The sequence below is a fragment of the Cebus imitator genome, unplaced genomic scaffold (genome assembly GCF_001604975.1).
Source record: "Cebus imitator isolate Cc_AM_T3 unplaced genomic scaffold, Cebus_imitator-1.0 Scaffold61, whole genome shotgun sequence".
NCBI classification, from domain to species: domain Eukaryota; kingdom Metazoa; phylum Chordata; class Mammalia; order Primates; family Cebidae; genus Cebus; species Cebus imitator.
In genome coordinates, this window is record NW_016107376.1 from 3811555 (window position 1) to 3829145 (window position 17591).

Consider the following 17591-nt stretch of genomic DNA (forward strand, 5'->3'; position numbering starts at 1 on the left):
GCAAGGGTGCCCTTCCTGCAGTACAGGAAGTAAAAATTGCTTGCTGAGAGATCCTTTGTCTCAGTGCTGATTTTTCTTTGTGGCACTGAGCATCTGTTCCCAACAGATTTCATATCAAATACCTCGTAGTAAATGTAATAAGTGAGCTGGTACCCCTAGCTCGTCTTACCCCCGAGATGACATGATGAGAGCCAGGTTAATTGTCCTACAGGAGAAGGCAAGAACAAGGAAAATGATTTCTTCTTTTTCTAAAAGGGTAGGAGGCAGTTTCTTCCTTGTTTCTTGAGAAAGTCTCCTTCATATCCAGTCCTTTTGAGTGTAAATAAAATCTAGCCAGAAGCTAGATATCTTGGGCGTCTCTGCCTTTATTACCTTGAGATCTCTTTAAATTTCCAGCCTGGGCAGGATGTGATGGCTCACACCTGTAATCCAAGTGCTTTGGGAGGCCGAGGTGATGTTTCACCTGAGACCAGGAATGCAAGACCAGTTTGGCCAACATGGCAAAACCCCATCTCTACTAAAAATAAATACATAAATTAGCTGGGTGTGGTGGTGCACACCTGTAATTGCAGCAACTTGGGAGGCTGAGGCATGAGAATCTCTTGAACTTCGGAAGCTGAGGTTGCAGTGAGGTGAGACTGCACCACTGCACTCCAGCCTGGGTGACAGAGACTCTGTCTCAGAATGAATGGATAAATAAATAAACAAATAAAAATTTCCCAGCCTTGTTTCTCTTTGAAATGCCAATACCTCGGGAGATAGCATTGCTGCTTCTCTTGCCGCTTGGGCTCAGCCTAAGGTATAAAGAGCTACTCAGGCTATAGCTCTTTGGCTCACCTGGGAGATGATAAGAGAAGTTAGTACTGTTTCAGATCAGAACAATTAACTAGACAAATGGCTACAGGTGGAGGTTAGGGCTTCTTACCGAAACTCTGCAGAAATCCGGGGAAGTTTTCTTTCTTCCCTCGTGTTTACCAGGGGGAAAGGAAAGAGAAACTTTCTAGCTGGCGAAAGCTGCGGTGTAAGTAATTCTGTCACTTGGACCCTATGATTTAGCAAATTCAAGAGTACCTGTGCTATATCGGGGTGGGTTATGGAACTCGTGTCAAACCCTGGTGGATTTAAGCTGTAAAGTAGCCATTGTTATGAATGGATATCCCGTAACAAGAACTGTCAGGAAGGCAGGGAGGAAGGCCATGAATAAGGGGAGAAGGAGACTAAGCAGCACACAGGACAACAGAGCCAGTCCGGGGGCCCAGCACAGTGGCTTATGCCTGTAATCCCAGCACTTTGGGAGGTCCAAGATGAGAGGATCACTTGAGCTCAGCTCAGGAGTTCAAAAGCAGCCTGGGCAACACAGCAAGACCCCATCTCTCTAAAAAGCTCCCCCTTCCCTCCCCTCCCCTCCCTTTCCTTTCCTTCCCTCTTTTTCTCTTTCTTTTCCAGGCAGGATATCACTCTGTCACCTAGGCTGGAGTGCAGTGGCACAATCTCAGCTTACGGCAGGCTCCATCCCCCAGGTTCAATCGATTCTGCTGCCTCATCCTTCCAAATAGCTGGGACTACAGGCACACACCACCATACCCGGTTAATTTTTGTATTTTTTGGTAAAGACAGGGTTTCACCACGTTGGCTAGGCTAGTCTCGAACTCCCAAAGTGCTAGAATTACAGGCGTGAACCACCGAACCCGGTCCACATTTTCATTTTCATTGTCACTGCTGCTCTTAGGCAAACAGCCATTTATACCAATGAATGCTATGCTCCTGATGCCATCAGGCCCCAGGAAAACACTTCCGGACATCTTTCTCTGCATCCTTGAAACAAAAGGCTGGTCTACCCAATGCTGTGAATGTTTGCAGGCAGCATCCCTGACAATGTTAGGGATGAGCACTGCTTCAGAGCACTGGGAAAAACAGGAGCAAAAGAACTAACGCAGGAGAAGTGCGGAATTAACTAGGCAGACCCATCTCAGACACTGTCAGTGTAATTTATTCTTACATAGGAAATAACATTTCTTAGCAGAAACCGAAGGATCATGCGCAGTGGCTCATGTGTGGAATCCCAGCACCTTGGGAGGCTGAGGCAGGTGGATCACTTGAGCCCAGGAGTTCGAGACCAGCCTCTTGGGCAACATGATGAAACTTGTCTGTACAAAAAAAAAAAAAAAAAAAGAAAAGAAAGAAAAAGAAATGGTGAACATCTGCTTTCCTGCTTCTCTTCATGTCCTAATTTGCAGTCCTGGTGATGCTCACAAATTAATGAGGCCTTTGCTTTAGTGACATGTGGTGGTTGAGGTCATTTTTGCATTATGAATTCATGTTACTTTTTTTAAAGATGGAGTCTCACTCTGTCACCCAGGCTGGAGTGCAGTGGTGCAATCTCGGCTCACTTGAACCTCTGCCTCCTGGGTTTGAGAGATTCTGCTGCTCCAGTCTCCTGAGTAGCTGGGATTACAGGCATGCACCACCAGGCCTGGCTAATTTTTGTATTTTTAGTAGAGACAGGGTTTCATCATGTTGGTCAGGCTGGTCTCGAACTCCTGACCTCATGATCTACCCGCCTCTGCCTCCCAAAGTGCTGGGATTACAGGCATGAAAATTCATGTTACTATTAAATTTGTAAATACCTAGGTCTAGTCTGCCATTATTGTCTCTGGAAATTGGAGGCTTCTGCTGCTGCTACCAAAAATTTTGAGCCATTTGGATCTCAATGAGTGAAAAGTTTATGTATTGATAGATCAAGGATATGTGTAGACCCAGTGCCTGCCTGCAAGGGATTTGGTATTGTGGGCCTTCCATAGGAGAAGGTGGACTTTGCCTCCTACCAGTTCCCAAATGGTGCCTATTACCCACGTATAGGAAAAGGACCAGATCGTGTAGGCAACCGAAACAGCAAAATGAGACAAAATGAAACAACAACACAAGTCTGCTGCACCCTGTGATTCACATCATGCTATGTGAGCGACAGGATGGTGCTGTAAGAGTGGCTGGTGTATGCTTAGATATTGATCACTTTTCTTTTAAAAATCTTACCAGGAGACTTGCTATTGCTCCCATTGAAGATATAGCTTTTACACCTTCGCAGTTCTCGGCTTCCAGTACATTTTTTGAAATTAAGCTTCTAACTGGTCCTATTTTTTTTCTTTTCTTTTTTTTTTTGCCTCATTTTGTTTATTAAAAAAATTTTTTTTTTTTTGAGATGGAGTCTTTCTCTGTTGCCCAGGCTGAAGGGCAGTGGTGAGACCTCGGCTCACTGCAACCTCCACCTCCTAGGTTCAAGCAATTCTCCTGCCTCAGCCTCCCGAGTAGCTGGGACTACAGGTGTGTGCCACCATGCCTGGCTAACTTTTTGTATTTTTTAGTAGAAATGGTGTTTCAAGGTGTTAGCCAGGATTGCATTCTTGGGAACCATGAATAATCTTCATAACCACTTTCCAACAGGAAGCACGAGCTCATTTGCTATGTATATTTTCTCAAGGAAGTTACTGGGTGATTTGTGTCGGTCATCTGGGTAGCTGTTAAAAGTACAGGTTACTGATTTATGGACATGAAAATTTTAATGTTATATGCAATTACATATCACTTAATGATGTAGATGGGTTCTGAGATATACGTCATTAGGCAATTTCATCATTGTGTGAACACTATAAAATACTTACACAAACCTAGATGGTGTGGCCTACTATACACCTAAGCTAGATGCCACAGCCTGTTGTTCTAAGCTACAAATCTGCACAAACTCCTGACTTCAAGTGATCCGCCTGCCTCGACCTCCAAAAGTGCTGGGATGATAGGCATGAGCCACGGCACCCGGCCAAAGCATTCATATCTTGATATATAATGAATCTCTCTCCTCTGTTGTATGCGTTTTCACGCTCCCTCTCTATTTCTTTGCAGACTTCCATGTTTAAGTAAACAGATGTTTCTTGAGACACATGAAACAGAACCTCTTACTTCTGTGGTTCTTCATATAAAAACAAAACAGAAGGTAAGGTAACGGAACATCAACAAATATGTAACAGGTAGCTTTGCTAATGTAAACCAGAACTATATAAACAGGGATTGCGCGAGGTATGCATTCCTACAAGCACAGAAATTTGGTGCCAGATTTCCATGGCATCACCCTCTAGATCTATTATTACTCCCTTCCATTTGAAAAAAGCAAACATATTTTTAAAATTCACAAATATTGAAAATTTGGGCTTCCTCTTCCTTAACTCCTCCATCACGAATGCGACTCTTCATTTTAGAACATCATCATCCAGGCTCTGCTTTGCAGCGACTGTTCTTGGAAGGAACACCAGGTTGTGTGAATGTTGAATGTGGATGTCCTGGGCACACTGTTGATCACAGGAGTCTCCCACCAGAAGATCGGCAGCTTGTGAGGCTTTAGGAAATGTGAAATGAGTCCAGGTCACCCTCTTACTGCAGCTGGTCAGGCTTTTCAGCTCATAGGAGATAAGATGTTTAATGAGGTGGGGAAAACAAAGAAACAACATTTAATGCTGAGGTTTCAAAACTTGTGAACTTTTCCCTAACTTTAAGGAACTTCACCATCAACAATGTATTATAAGTAGAATTTTCGATACTGCAGAAGAAGTAGCACTTGAATAGAAATTTCCTCAGCAAGGCAAGTTATTTCTATAGAAGGGTGCAGCTCACAGGTGGAACAATGGCGAGCACACATCTGGACAAGGGAGGGAGAGGGGTACTTATGCCTGACGGAGGGTCGCCCCTACTGCTGTGCCATTCCCCTATTGGCTAGGGTTAGACCACACAGTCTAGACTAATCCCCATTGGCTATTTTTAAAGGGAGCAGGGGTAGGAGCCAGAGTGGCAGGGTGGGTAGTTTGGCGGGAAGGATGGTTATGGGCAGGTCAGAGCAGGTTGCCAGGGGTCAAAGCAGGTGACCGGAGCAGGCTACTGGAATGAGTCAGGACGGAGCAGGGGACTGGGGGAGCAGATGTGAACTACTGATTAGAACTAGTGGAAAAGGTTGTTTACTGAAGCTACAAGGATGTTAAACTTTAAAATGGAGGATTAGAATAAGAGAGCTGAATATATATAAGAGAAACTTGGGGCTCACTGTATCTAACAATGCTACAATATTCCCCAGCATACGATCATATTACCTCACTCCCTCCTTCACCAAATCCAAGTCATAATTCAGATTCTGCAGGTTATATAGCTGTGTGTGTGTGTGTGTGTGTGTGTGTGAGAGAGAGAGAGAGAGAGAGAGAGAGAGAAAGCGGGGGGTGGGGGAGACAGCGAAAGTGAGCATGCAGGTACTGGTTCCTTAATCACACTGATAATGTTCCTTCTTCTTCTCTTTTTTTTTTTTTTTTGAGACAGAGTCTCACTCTGTTGCCCTGGCTAGAGTGCAGTGGTGCAATCTCGGCTCACTGCAAACTCTGCTTCCTGGATTCAAGTCATGCTCGTGTTTCAGACTCCCAGGTAGCTGGAATTACAGGCACCTGCCATGATACCCAGCTAATTTTTTTGTGTTTTTAGTAGAGATGAGATTTTGCCATGTTGGCCAGGCTGGTCTCGAACTCCTGACCTCAGGTGATCTACCCACCTCAGCCTCCCAAAGTATTGGGTTGTATATCATATGAGTACATGGAAAAAGAATTCTGCTTTTTTAAGATTTAGTCCCTAACACTAGTCATAGTTAAAGTGAGAAAATAGGAATAATTTACCCAGCTGGTTTTGAGGGATACACAGTCAATTTTGGGGTGTGTCCTACTTGTGAATATTATGGGAATACATTTTAAAAGCAAGAATCAAAGAAGTTCATAGCCATTTATCCTAGAAAATGGAAAAGAAAGCCATATCCTTTCATATGCCTTGTTGCTATGGGAAGTTTCATGGTCGAGATATGCACCCTAAACTGTTTTCAAAAATGAAATAGACGACACAATAAAAGTGAAGTTCATTGTTGTACACATTTAAAACAGAGGTAGCATCTGATCATAAAATGTCTAGGATTTCTCTTCTATTAACATGAAGAAGTTGTCACCATTTGTAACTTTTGTAGTGTCAAGACCTCCTTTGTAGTTGTTCAAAAATAGAGTGATAAAGCTGGATATAACAGAGATAACATACGTGACACCTAAAAATAGACACAGAGGGGGACACACGCAGGAACTGAGAAGCCAGGGCTGAAGACACGTGCAGAGAACGCTGACTGCATGAAGTACACAATTTGATGGATTATTTCCAGATGCTCATTTGTTTAAACTGAAAGAAAAGCAGAGAAAACATTTAAGAGGGTAGAGAAACAAGCTGCTATCAGGTAGGACCCCAACCTTATGTACAAGGCAAATAAAAGGACTCTGTGACTAACATGATCAAAAGCAGCTGCCATTTCTAACACAAAGAAGATCCGAAAATGTTGGTGGAACTGCTTATAAGTCTATTCAGAGTCCCAGAGAAAGACCCTATTAAGTCAAACTAAATTGTTCCAAGTGCCTTAAAGAGATGGCTGTCCGTTTTAATTTTCCTGACATTCCTCACCGAGACTTGGTCTAATAGTGATTGTATGGAACTATTAGGAGTGCATCTGATAGAAAAATGCAATTGTCAGCTACCGCTTTATTATTTTGATGCTATACAGTAATTTTTCTCTTGACCGTTGTTACAGTAAAAGGATATATTGACCCACCGTCTTACACCCTAATTAAGCAACAATGAAATTTTATGCTAATATTGGATTTAAAGGGAAGATTGTATTGAAGGTTGCATTTATCTTCAAACCTTACCCCATTATCATTAATGTGCTATTCTAGACATAAGGAAGTCCACTTTACAAATGGATTTAACAATGCAATGCATTTTATTCATTAGTTTTTTGAAATAGAATCCCTTAAATTAATTGAATTTTTAACTCTTACTTTCCCTTTAAAAATGTAGGCTAGAAAGAATAACTTTATATCTGGCAAAGACATTTGGTAGGTACCTTTTTTTTCTTGTATTACAAAAATAGATGCTATGGAAATGTCACATTGCACTAATAATAAATTTTGATTGTTTAAGTGATAAACCAATCTGAGCAGATACGAATTAACCTGAAAGAAATGGGGAGTTCTTTTCCAAACAGAAGACGACTTCAAAATTAGTAAGAAGATCGATGAGGTGAAATTAGTCAGCTAGCAAAACACAATGAAGCAAAAAAGGATTGATCACTCGTTGATTCATTTGTGTTTATTTTAGGCACATGTACTTTTATTTCCATCTTTGTACTTTCATAATTTGGTATTTCCTGGCCCTGACCGTCATGATCATTAAACTGCTCGCAAGAGCCAGGTGATCTGTGCCCACTGTGTTCCTGCCTGCCTCTCCTGACCACTCCTTCCATCTCAGTGCCATCAATTTTGATTCTTGTCCTAGTTTATCAAATGCTATTTTGGCTCCAACTGGCCCTCTGTCATTCCGTTCAAATTGGACGCAATACATTTTCAATTTCTGGTGAAAACGCTACTTCCAGATGCTGGTAGGGGCTTTACATGTAATATTTAAGCAGCAACATTTCCATATGGAAGTTATAGTTATTCTAATATTTTTATATGAGAAGCCAAGACTCAGAAAGGAAAATGACTTGCCAAAAAATGATAATAATAAATAACTCATCGCTGCTAAGTGGCAGGGGCAGGATTTGAACCCAGGGCTGGCCAACTTTGCAATAAGTGCTCTTTCCTTCTTGTAAGGCACACCTTCTAAACAGAGTCCCTGAAAGCATTTTGGTGGATGTCTTGGTCTGTTTGAGCTGCTATAACAAACTCTCATAGATGGAGTGGCTTATAAATAGCAGAAATTTATTTCTTGCAGTTCTAGAAGCTGGAAAATCCAAGGTCAAAGCTCTGGCTGATTCAGTGTCCTGGTTCTTAGATGGCCATCTTCTTCCTGGGTCTTTATATGGTAGAAGGAGTGAGGCAGCTCTCTGGGGTCACCTTGATAAGGGCACTAATCCCATTCATGAATGCTTCATGCCCTGATCACCAAGACCCAATTGCCTTGGGGATTAAGTTTCAACCTACGAATTTTGGGAGGGGTACCAACATTTCGCCTGTAGTAGTGGAATTATCAGCCAAGTGCCTGAGAAAACAAAATGGTCTGTGGAGGGACCCTGTAGGGGGAATAATGCTTAGGGTAATTGACAAAGAATAGGATGGGTTAGCACATTCAGAGGTGAATCCTGAGATATTTGACCAGTTTCGTGGAAGACAATTTGGGTGGGGAGAGGGGAGAACTGCTTTCAGACTGATCAAGTGCATTACATTTGTTGTCTGCCTTTCTTTCCTTCCTTCCTTCCTTCCTTCCTTCCTTCCTTCCTTCCTTCCTTCCTTCCTTCCTTCCTTCCTTCCCTCTCTCTTTTTCTCTCTCTCTCTCTCTCTTTCTTTCTCTCTTCTTTCTTTCTTTTTCGGTGGAGTCTCACTGTCACCCAGGCTGGGGTGCAGTGGCACAATCTTGGCTCACTGCAACTTCCGCCTCCCAGATTCAAGCTATTCTCCTGCCTTAGCCTCCTGAGTAGCTAGGATTACAGGTGCCCACCACCCTCTGGCTACTTTTTGTATTTTTAGTAGAGACAAGGTTTCACCATGTTGGTCAGGCTGGTCTTGAACTCCTGACCCCGTGATCCACCTGCCTCAGCCTCCCAAAGTGCTGGGATTACAGGCGTGAGCCACCATGCCTGGCTGTTTCTATTATTATTACACAATGTAGAATCAGTGGGAGGCCTGAGCTCATTTTCCTGCAACTAGACAGTTCCATGTGTGGGTGATAGGAGACAGGGACAGGTCATAAGGCATTACACACTCTCTTTCTCTTTTGTTTTTTTGAGACGGAGTTTCACTCCTGTTGCCCAAGCTGGACTGCAACGGCATGATCTCTGCTCACCGCAACCTCCACCTCCTGGTTTCAAGCCATTCTCCTGCCTCAGCCTCCCGAGTAGCTGGGATTACAGGCATGTACCACCACGCCTGTCTAATTTTGTATTTATAGTAGAGACGGGGTTTCACCATTGTTGATCAGACTGGTCTTGAACTCCCGACCTCAGATGATCTGCTGTCTTGGCCTCCCAAAGTGCTGGGATTATAGGCGTGAGCCACTGCGTCCGGCTAGACTCTCATAAGTATGCCACCTGGATCCCACGCATGCGCAGTTCGCAATAGGGTTCACGCCCCTTTAAGAATCTAATGTGCTGCTGACCTAACAGGAGGTGGAGCTCAGGTGCTAATGTGAGCAGCGGGGAGCGGCTGTAAACACAGATGAAGCTTCTCTCACTCTACTGGTCCATGGCCTAGGGTTGGGGACCCCTGCTCCAAGGCAGTGGTTCTCAAACAGGGGTGATTTGGTACCTCCCTCCCCCTGCCCGGGGAACAGGTGCATTCTAGAGACATTTTGGTGTCTTAATTGGGTGGAGGGTGCTACTAGCATCTAGTGGTAAAAGTTCAAAACTGCTGGTCAACATCCTACAGTGCGCAGGAGAGCGCCCATAACAACCACTCATCCCACCCAAAATGTCAGTAGCACGAGGCTGAGGAGCTGTAGGCTAGGGTGATCCAAAGATATCAGAGAAGGAGAATGGTACTTTAGAATGGTCCATTTCACCGCCCGAATTTTTCTTTGTGTGGCCAACTGTTTTTACTTCATTATTTTCAAAGAGTCAGATTTAAATTATTTTTAAAATGAATGAAGCCATTTTCAGCCTGTTCATTTCTGATAGGTTGATAGCTATTTCACTGCTATGCTATACAGGCAAAGTCTTCTGTGATGTATCTTCCTTCATTATTCTTTGGCCCTAATGACTTTGAAATAACTATTAACTTAAAAACAGCACTCTGGCTGGGCATGGTGGCTCACACATGTAATCTCAGCACTTTGGAAGGCCAAGGCATGAGAATCGCTTGAGCCCAGGAGTTTGGGAGTAGCTTAGGCAGCATAGTAAGTCCCTGTCTCTACAAAAAACTAGCAGCACATGGTGGTGCATGCCTGTAGTCTCAGCTACTAGGGAGGCTGAGGCAGGATGATTGATTGCGCCCAGGAGGTCCAGGCTGCAGTGAGCCATGATTGCACCATCGCACTCCTGTTTGGGTGACAGAGCAAGACTCTGTCTCAAAAGAGCAAAAACAAAGACAAAACCCAGCACTTCACTTTGTCTGCGGTGGAGACAACTTCTTCATGCTTTGCATTGTTTTTAAACTGGGGATGGGGTGGGGAGAGAGAGAGAAAGAGAGAAAGTAAGCACTTTATTTGCAAACCCCTTTCAGTTTGTGTCGAGTCCCATCAAAATCAGGGAAGCTATGATGGCTTCTGACAGGAGACAACTTCTCAGAATGTGGTATCATGCTGTCCAATCTTTAAGTGAAGATACTTCCTCATTCTCTGTAGGTTTCTTTTCGAAACACCATAATGAAACCATTCCTTTCTCTCTCCAAGATGGAATCTAAGATTCAGCAGAGTATCAGTGGCTCATATATTCATCAGCCTCTTTTATTTTTTTGGAGATAAGGTTTCTTCTGTGTCGAGTATGAAAAGGCATTTTAATGCTATCTCTCTGACTTATTCTCTGGTGCACTTCCCCTTACACGCTCACATTATTCTCAGTGATATCCGCTCTTATTTCTTTTTAAATAGTGTGGCTTTTGATCAGAGTAGACTCTGGTGGAAATGATCAGGGAGGATTTCATAGAAATATTGCTTCCACCGAAGGCTTTCATTCCCCCTCCTAACAGACAGAACATGAATAGAGTTTGTCCTCTTTCAGTTCCACAGTGCAGAGAATATTTACTGCTGTTCTTTATCAAAATCTCCTGTGCTGGAGGTTCTTGAAAGATGAATCTGAAATAAAGTGTTGTTGTTTTTTTCCCATTCCAGCTATTGATAGGCCATTCAGTGTGAAAGGATATTGATTATGATCTTGGATAGAGAATAGAACAGAACAGAAGGAGTGATTCTCTGCTACGTTGCTCGTCTTTTTTTTTTTTTTTTTTTTGACAATTTGCTGGGTCCACAAAGCAGTCACTTGGCAGCATCTCATTTGGGGCCTCAGTGTCCTCATTTGCTAGAAGTAATGCAAGCTGCCCCTTTGGTCCCCTACCTCTATGCAAGGTACCTGATGCTCCACAGATAATGATGCATCATAGCTACAAGAGTCTCAGGAATTTCAACTATTCAATACAGGTTTACCAAGCATTTATTAGCAACCAGATTAAAGAGGCTTAAACAGAATTGTTCACATGTAGAGTCTGTTCCAGGTCTGCATTACTGAATATTGTCGTCATAATTAAGTTCAAAAGCCAGATGCCATGAACCCATATTTTAAGGATCAAAGGTCAAGTTCAGGCACGTTGCAGTTAAGTGGAAAACTTCTTATTTTTAGGCAACCCCCTAAACTAGTACTGAGCTGCAGGAACCACAGCCTGCTGGGATTGTCACATTTTACTCTTCTGTGTACCTACGGTGAAGTTCATGGTAAAGTTTATCTCTTTCTGCATTTCCCTTCTACCCACCTTCCTGCAAAAGGATTTGCTCTTATCTGACAGGCATTCTCTCTCCATATGCAATCTCCCTGTTTGATCTTTCTCTAGCAATGTTTCATCTTTATTCTTCTCATGCATATTGGGCACTAATTAAATTCTAGGCTTAAAACATTCCAACATTTCCAGAATGTATCAGCATCAGCTCTCATTTCACAGGTAAGAGGCTGTGATTTGGATACTCAGCACCTTGCCCAGAGTCACCCAGTGGACAAATGGTGACTCTAGACCTTGAACCCTTAGAGTTTTTAGGTAGGAGGCAGGATTTGCCTCAGAAGGCAGGACTTGACTCTGAAGACAGGATTCTGACACTAGGCCAAATTGAGTTAAAACAGGGACACGCTGGGCATGGTGGCTCACACCTGTAATCCCAGCACTTTTGGAGGCCCAGGTAGGCAGATTGCTTGATGCCAGGAGTTTGGGACCAGCCTGGCCAATGTGGTGAAACCCCATTTCTACTAAAAATACAAAAACAGCCAGTCATGGTGGTGTGTGCCTGTAATCCCAGCTTCTTGGGAGACTGAGGCGTAAGAATTGCTTGAAACCAGGAGGTGGAGGATGGAGGCTGCAGGGAGCTGAGATCACGTCACTGTACTCCAGCCTGGGTGACAGAGTGAGACTCAGTGACGGAGTAGAAGCAGGTTTCCATAAGGCACACCCACCAGTGTGCCATGTCAGTTTACCACTGCCATGGCTGCATCCAGAAGTTACTGTTGTCCCTTTCCATGGCACTGACATAATGACCCAGATGTTACCACCCCTTTTCTGGAAATTTCTGCATAATCACTCCCTAATTTGCATGCAACTAAAAAGTAGGTATAAATAGGACTGCAGAACGGCCTCTGAGCTGCTGCTCTGGGCATGCTGCCTATGGGGTAGCCCTCCTCTGCAGGGAGCAGTGTCTCTGCTGCTGCTGTGCACTGCTGCTCCAATTAAAGCTGCTAAGAGCACTGGTTCACCTTGAATTTTTTCCTGAGTGAAGCTAAGAACCCTCCCAGGCTAAGCCCCTGTTTTGGGGCTCAGCTTTCCTGCATCAGTTTAACTTCAGACTCAGTTATGTCTACCGTGTATTCGTCCACCACCAGAGAAATGAATCCGTGTTTGATGCACATTTGTCCTCTGAACAATCTTTGTCATTATGGCTGTGGAGATGTAGAGTTAGTATGAGCCACCTGCTTAACCTTGTGGATCATCAATGATCACCTTTTCAACTATAGTGTGTGAACAGTTCTTTACGTCCTTAGTAAAAAGAACTGAATCCTAACCTCCTCAGTCTGATGCCCACAAGTATAGGAAAGAATTGTGAAAATGGAATCAAAATCAAAATTTTGGGAGATTGGTAAATTCTTTTTTTAAAAAAAAACAAACTGCAAGACAGACTCATGACTATAATCCCAGCACTCTGGGAAGCTGAGATGGGAGGATCACTTGAGCCCAGGAGTTCAAAACCAGCTAGGCAACAAAGTGAGACCCCATGTCTACAAAAAGTAAAACAACGAGCTGGGCATGGTGGTGTATGCCTGTAGTCCCAGCTTCTCAGGAGATGGAGGTAGGAGGATCACTTGAGCCCAGGAGATCAAGGCTGCGTGAGTTATATAGGATGGCGCCACTGCACTCCAGCCTGGGCAACAGAGTGAGACTCTTTCTCAAAATAACAGCAAGAACAATGAAGTGCATGATATGTTAGGGATAATTCTGTTTATTTACAAACTCATTGTTAACATGATGTAACAGAGAAACACATTTCTACCTCTAAGAGAAGTATGAGGTCACTTTCTTTTCCACTTCCTGAGATGGCTTTCCAGTGGTTTTGACATTTTAGCTTTAGAGAATTTTACTGGGCCTGGCTTCATGTCTGTTACCTCTCACACATGTTTGTTTTCTCATGGTGCTTGAGTGAGGTTTTTTTTTTTCTTCTCTGGTCCCTAGATAAACCTTCATTTTGTTTAATCCCAGCTTCTTGGGAGACTGAGGCTCCCAAGAAGAAAATTACTGAAGAAAATTGAAGGCTCCTATTGCTAAAGATAAGAGAGATGAATTGATAGTTAAATGTATTAAATAAAAACATTATACTTGGCTGAATATGAGACTAGCAAGACATAAAAAGTACCATTATAATATATTCCACTTCTCTTAATTTGACACTAAACGGCTTGCTTTCCTTTGTACATAGTCAACATTAGCTCACCAGAAGGTTTGGTAGTTAAGAAACAAGCTGTTAAATATTAAAGCTGCATCTATGTAATTGAATGTTTTTGATATGGCAGTGTTCTAAATATATCCTATTAAGATACTGTTCTACAGAGATATTTAATTAGTGACATCTAATCATGCTGTTGCTGTTTCTTTAACCAAGCGAAAATATGAAGTGCTAGAAGGAAAACAGTTTCATGTTAAACAGCAACATTTTATTAATCTCAGCCATAAAAGCAAACTCAAATCTCCAAATGAAATCACACCATTTTTAAAGACAGCATTTTTCAGTTTGGTAATCCTTGTGTAATGCTGAGATATATGACTATACTTAAGGCCTTAAAACATTCTCACAAATAAGGCACACAATAAAAGTTAATTATGCTCATTTATTACATCAAAATAAAATCTAAACTATGAAATTCACAAGGAGAATTTCACAGTCAACCATGGAACATTATTTTAGATGTTTATGGCCATAGCATTTTTAATACCATAGACAATTTAGGAAGACATTAAGACTGTAATCAGACAATAATAATCTTTCACTTGTGTAGTGCTTTCACAAATTCACTAACATTACCTCATTTTATCAAAACAGCAGTTCTGTGAATTAGATGGGGAAGATAGTGTTGTAATTGTTTCACATATGGCAAAATTGAGGCCATGGAAATTTGTGTGACTTGCTTTACTTCACAAAGTAAGTGGCAAAAGTGAAATTATAATACAAGACTCTTAATTTCAATTTCTGAAAATTACAAACTAGATTAAATGTTAGTGCTTGTTTGTTTGTGTTTTTGTGGGAGTTTTGCTCTTATTGCTCAGCTGGGAGTGCAATGGTGCCATCTTGGCTCACTGCAACCTCCGCCTGCTGAGTTCAAGCAATTCTCCTGCCTCAGCCTCCCGAGTAGGTGGGATTACAGGCACGTGCCACCACGCCCACCTAATTTTTTTTGGTATTTTTATTAGAAGCAGGTTTTCTACATGTTGGTCAGGCTGGTCTCGAACTCCCGATCTCAGGTGATCTGCCCACCTCAGCCTCCCAAAGTTCTGGGATTGCAGGTGTGAGCCACCGTGCCTGGCCGATAGTCATTTTAAATCATGGTTTCTGGTGTTCAATCTTATATTTTTTTTAATTAAGAAGGTGCTGTTTAAAGTGATGTGACAAAAATGACTTGGTCAATAAATATTTTCCCTAGTTCACACGTACTAAAAGTTGTAACTTCATATAAAGACCACAAAACAACTACAAAGCCATTTTGGTTTGAAGGTGGTATTTTTTGGGAAAAAAGTCTCTAATGATTTTTCTTCTCATCCTCACTAAGTAAATTTACTCTTACAAACACGTTAATTTCTCTCCCCCCACTTTGTTTTTGGATATGGGATCTTGCTCTGTCATCCAGGCTAGAGTGCAGTGGAATCATGGCTCACCATCATCTTGACCTCCCGGACTCAAGTGCTCCTCCCACCTCAGCCTCCTGAGTAGCTGGGACTGCAATCACGCGCCACCACGCCTGGCTGATTTTTGTATTTTTTGTAGAGATGGGTTCTCACTATGTTGCCCAGATTGGCCTTGACCTCCTGTGCTCAACGATCCTCCTGTCTTGGCCTCCCAAAGTGCTGGGATTACAACCATGGCCACTGCACCTGGCCAAACAAGTTAATTTCTATCAAGGAGAACAGAGTGACTTTTTCTTTGTAGTGTCTGTGAATACATTTGGAAGAGGCAAGTGGTAAGGAGTAGTAAGGAGAAATGATCCACCTTGAATGCTGAAAGGAAAGTTGCCTCTGTTAAGCATTGACACGACAATTTGGTCCATGTTCTCAATGAAGGAGTTAGGAAACTTCAAGTTTGACCTTTGAATAAGAAATTGGATATGCCACCCTCTTATCCCAGCTATCATGATATTCAAAATAAACAAACTGAGCAGGTTTATAATTTTGTGACTGTGAATTAAAATATCCACCCACTAATCTGCTGGGTAGGGGGCAGCCCAGCCCAAAGAGATGGACAATCAATATCCATAATAGTGAATATCAATTCAGCTTTCTGATTTTTTTTTTTTTTAATCACACCAAGCATGTGATCCCATGAATTCAGCTTTCAGAATGGTCAATCTAACCTGCTTTGAACAAAGTTCTGATTTATTTTTTTCAGACAGGGTCTTGCCCTGTTACCCAAGCCGGAGTCCAGTGGTACGATCTCTGCTCACTGCAACCTCTGCCTCCTGGGTTCAAGTGATTCTCCCACCTCGGCCTCCTGAGTAGCTAGGATTACAGGCATGCACCACCACACCCAGCCAATTTTTGTATTATTAGTAGAGACAGGGTTTCACCATGTTGGTCAGGCTGGTCTCGAACTCCTGACCTCAGGTGATTCACCCGCCTCTGCCTCCCAAAGTGCTGGGATTACAAGCATGTGCCACCATGCCTGGCCTTCAGTAAAACTTTCTTTATAAAAACAAGCAGCCACGGGCTGCAGTTTGCTGACACCTGATCTAGACAAGTTGGATTTTGTTGTTTTGGGATTATCTATGAAACATTATGCCAAAATGATGAATTCCATTGTATTTTTTTCCCCAGCCATTTACTTTGGCATCTACGTAGATGGAGAAGGCTATTGATTTTATTTGCTTGTCAAATAATAGCCTTACAGCTAAATTGTTCTTGGTCTCTTTTTTTCTTGGTTTATTTTCCGCAAACATTCAGTTTAATTTATTGAACGTCTGCTAAGTCTGAAGCAACATTCTAGGCACTGGAGGAACAAGTTGAAGATCCAAGATACCTCCCTCTGGGGGTTGATAGCGTTTTTGTTTGTTTGTTTTGAGCCAGAGTTTAGCTTGTTGCCCAGACTGGAGTGCAATGACACGATGTTGGCTCCCCGTAACCTCCGCCTCCCAGGTTTAAGCAATTCTCCTGCCTTAACCTTCCAAGTAGCTGGGATTACAGGTGCATGGCACCACACCTGGCTAATTTTTGTATTTTTAATAGAGATGAAGTTTCGCTGTGTTGGCTAGGCTGGTCTCAAACTCCTGACCTCAAGTGATCCACCCACCTCGGCTTCCCAAAGTGCTAGGATTATAGGTGTGAGCCACGATGCTCGGCCAATAATAGCCTTTAAGGGTGACTTCCATAAACAAACTGTCCCTTAGTGTTATGCAGCTGACATGGACATTTGTAAATGGAAAGATGGGCTCACAGCAGGTAGACAGTATAATGATTCCCCAGAGATGTCTATGTCCTAATCCTCAGAATCTGGGAATATGTGACTTTACATGGCAAAAGGGACTTTGAGATGAACTGTGGATCTCAAGATGGGGAGATTGTCTCGGATTATCTGGGTGGGTCCAGTGTCATCAGAAAGTTTCTAGTAAGTGAAGAAGGGAGGCAGGAGAGTCGCTGTAGAGAGGGAGATGTAACTTGGGAACAGAGATCAGAATGGTTTGAGGAAGGGATCACAGTCCAAGAAATACAGGCAACCTCTGGAGGTGGAAAAAGCAAAGAAACACATTTTCTTTGCTTTTTCCTTCAAAAACTTTTAGAAGGAACACCATCCTAAAATCACATTGTGATTTTAGGACCTCTGACCTCTAGAATTGTTAGGTGTGTGTTGTCTGAAGTCACTGGGTTGATGGCGATTTGTTATAGCAGTGGTGGGAGTGGAGATGGGATGGGAGGTGGGGTAGAGGTAATTCTGCTGAGCAGAATTGGGGGTGGAAAGGATCATGATGGGAGACCAGGCACAGTGGCTAATCCCTGGAATCCAAGCACTTTGAGGGGCCAAGGCAGGAGGATTGCTTGAGTCCAGGAGTTGGAGACCAGCCTGGGAAACATAGTAAGAGCCCCTCTCTACAAAAAAAA